Here is a 3,475-nt window from a genome sequence, read left to right as displayed (position 1 = left end):
GCTCCGGAAGTCGACTCTAGCCTCGGTACTGTGGAAGCGCTCCGCCGAGTTAATGCACTTAATGCACTTAGAGCATTTTCTGTGGGGGGAGACACACTCGAATATATAAAACCGATTTCTAAAAAACCAACTTCTATAAATTCAACCTTATTCCGTAGTGTAGACATACCCTAACACGGCTGCTACTCTGACACTTGATACAGTTACACAATTGTTAGATGAGCTTTTTAATCCAAAGATCTATTTGAAGCCCCACATTGGAAACTAGGGAAAACTGGTATAATTACTGTTTGAAATGGATAAAGATCAAAGAGATTTGGTTATTGCTTGAAAACAAGTTCAATATAAAATGTATTTTATAAACAATTGGTTAATAATTTGGAGCTTTCCTGAAAGTTTTATTACTGGAGGCAGGCATGGCCAGTGCAAGGATGTTTTGCGCCCTAAGTGAAACTTCCACCTTGTGCCCGTCCCCGCCCCAAGCCCTGTGGCAGCTCCCCTCCGCCCTGAGGCGCCCCCCACCCCGCAGCAGCTCCGCCCCAGCTCACCTCTGCTCTGCCTCCTCCGCGATCATGCCCCCGCTGCCACTTCTCCCGCCTCCCAGGTCTGAGGCACCAATCAGCTGTTTGGTGGGCAAGCCTGGGAGGGAGAGAAGCCGAGCAGGGCGTTGCTCAGGAGAGGAGGTAGAGCAGAGATGAGCTGGGGTGGGGAGCGGTTCCCCTGTGCGCTGCCCCCTCCCCCCAGGTACTTGCTGCAGGTGGCCCTCCCCGCGCCCCCCCAGCCCCAGCTCACCTCCACTCCACCGCCTCCCCAGAGCGCACTTTTGGCCGCCCCCAACCACTTGGCACCCTAGGCGGCTGCCTACTTTGCCTAGTGGTTGCACCGGCCCTGGAGGAAGGAAGCGTGAACCACCAAACTCAGTGTCTTCATGTTCATGGCAAGGGTCAGTGTCCATATTATTCTAAATAAGGAGGATTTTGATCACATATTTGTAGATTTATAATGAAACAAGCTATTTCCTGTCCTTACAGAGCAGCTGCGAGCTCTGGAGAAGAAAAGAAAACCGGGCAACGCGGCGAAGCAGCTTCCTACGCGTAAAGCCCCCATCCCCCCCGCCCGTGAGGGGCTCTCGGCTGGTTCCCCCGTTGGCGCTGCGGGGTGACGGACTCCCCGGCCTGGGACCCCGCGAAGGAGAAGCTTTGTGGAGGGGCTCAGCCAGCCCTACCGAGGCTGCCAACGCGGGACCCCGACTCCCCGCACCCTCTGAAGGCGGCATGTCCTGGGCCCGCAGCGTCACGCCAGACACGCGGTTCTGCTGCAGACTCGGGGGTCGGGGACTCCGCGGTGCTCGGGGCAGACCCGGGTCCATGACACGCTGGGGCCGGGGGGCGGGTGCGAACCCTGGGGCACTCGGGCACTGGGTGTCCCAGGCCGGCCCCGCCCCAGCCCCGGGAGCGGGCAGGGAGGCAGCACAGCCAGAGGCACCGCGAGTCACCCCCTGGTGGGGCCGGGCTGCAGCGGCAGGGTCTGGGTGCAGCGCCCGGATATGACTGCCTTGGCTGGGGTTTGGGGGACCCCGGGCTCCTCCCGCCTCATTCCCCCGGCCCGCAGCGCCCCTAGAGCCCCACCAGGAGCACTGACCGGAAGTGAGGGGCGGACCCGGGTGCGCAACGGACCGGCGGCAGGGAGCGGAAGTACGTTGCCCCGGTGCCCGCTCCTTTCGAGTCCCACGGGGAACTTCCGGTTCGGCAGCAACCCCTTCCGGGAATCGCTCTAACGGACCCCCAGCGGGTGAAGCGCACCCCGCCATTTCCCTGGCTGGGGAGTGAGTGGAGCAAGGACCGGGCAGGGCCGGGGAGTGCGTGGGCAGGAGGGGCAGGGCTGGGGGTCCCCGCTGCACTGCACCGGCTGGAGCCCGCCCCCCGCAGCGCGCTGGGGCGGGGCGAGGAGACAACATCTCCCCGGGGGGGGCCTCCCCAGCTTCACGGCAGCTTCTGCTTCCGGCATCGCCCTGCCGGCCCCTCGCTCGAAAGATGGGAAGGCGGGGCAGGGCCTGGCAGCGACTGGCGGGAGATGGAGGCAGGGGAGAAACCACATCTCCCATGATGCACTGGGGCCTGCAGCAGGTGGGGGAGACCCTACATCTCCCATGATGCACTGGCTCACTCCCTCTCCCCGCCCAGCTCAGGGGCAGCCTCACCCAGTTACTGAGCTTGTGGCCCCGGGATTTCCCCTCCCCTGCCCTGCGCCTCCCCCCAGTCTCCATAGGGTTTGCAGGTGGGGTGCCTTTGGGGGTTGGGGTTAGGGGAAGATGGGAGGGGCTGGGGGCAACTCAGGTTGTGAGGGTGGCCACTCACGTGTTCCCAGAATGCCAGGGAGACAGGGCGGGGGAGGTAATGACTGTTATAGGAGCAACTTCTCTTGGGGAGACAGACAAGCTTTTGAGCCAGGCAGGGCTCTTCTTCAGGGCTGGGAGAGGGTCTCAGAGCTGCCAAGCCAGAGGGGGTACTTGGGACCTTATCAGACTGGCTCAGTGAAGATGGGGTGTTGACAGACCAATACAGACGCTCTCCAGAGAATGGAGCAGCTTCCGCCCATGCAGCTAGGCAATGAGCATTTCCCACAGCCTGGAGCCAAGGGGGAGGCGGCAGCTGCTGTTCTAGCTCCTCAGGGACAGCCCTGTCACCCAACAGACACTTCTCACTCAGCCACAGCTAAGGGTGTTGGGTTCCTCTGGTGGGAGTGTGGAGCAGCCGTTTGTTTTCCTGTTCGCACTCCTCTGCGGTATGAAAATCGGGGAGGGGAGGCAGAAGCCCCACTTCCCTCCCTAAATGATGTCCATTAGGGGAAGCCAGGACAACAGGGTGGGGTGGCAAGTGGTGGCCAGACTCTTGCCCCAGGGTAGAGTGTAGCTCAGGGTCCAGCTCAACTTTCTCCCTGTACCACTGGCCCCTCGTCCCCTTCCACCACTAGGTCAACCCGGGAACTAAGGCAGGAATAGAGTGAGGAAGCAAGTCAAGCTGAGCAAGGCAGGCAAAAGTGAGTCTTGCCATCATGGGCCTCTCACAACGATGTCCTTTTTGTGTGCCACAGCTGACAAAAACATCCCGGACAGAGAAGCAGCAGGCCAAAAGAGAGCCATGGAGCTCCCGAAGTAGCTCAGTTGGGAGAGCATTAGACTGAAGATCTAAAAGTCCCTGGTTCAATCCCAGGCTTTGGCAGGCCCTTTCCTCCTCCTTTGTGCAGGGGTGGCTTGTTTTCTGGGAGGGCATTGGCACCTTGGCGGGTCCCTGATTTTGAGCTTCCCAGCAGGACAACAGAGCAACAACTGGCCCACCTGACCTTTAACAGTAAGAGAAGGGAACTGTCTTTCCCTGGCAACTTATTGGTGGACCCAATATGGCAGGAAGAGAGTGAAGTAGGGCAGCCGTCAGGAAGAGTGTGGGGCAGTGACAGGCAGGGATTGGGGTCGAAA

General features: G+C 60.3%; 1 non-coding gene across 1 annotated transcript; it reads left to right on the top strand.

The window, feature by feature from the left end:
• The first annotated feature begins 3,148 nt into the window (after positions 1 to 3,148).
• TRNAF-GAA (transfer RNA phenylalanine (anticodon GAA)) lies at positions 3,149 to 3,221 on the top strand. The gene has a single exon. It is a non-coding gene; the product is annotated as a tRNA-Phe (tRNA).
• Positions 3,222 to 3,475: the final 254 nt, after the last annotated feature.

The sequence above is a fragment of the Lepidochelys kempii genome, chromosome 26, assembly GCF_965140265.1.
Source record: "Lepidochelys kempii isolate rLepKem1 chromosome 26, rLepKem1.hap2, whole genome shotgun sequence".
NCBI classification, from domain to species: domain Eukaryota; kingdom Metazoa; phylum Chordata; order Testudines; family Cheloniidae; genus Lepidochelys; species Lepidochelys kempii.
This window is presented reverse-complemented; position numbering and strand designations above follow the sequence as displayed.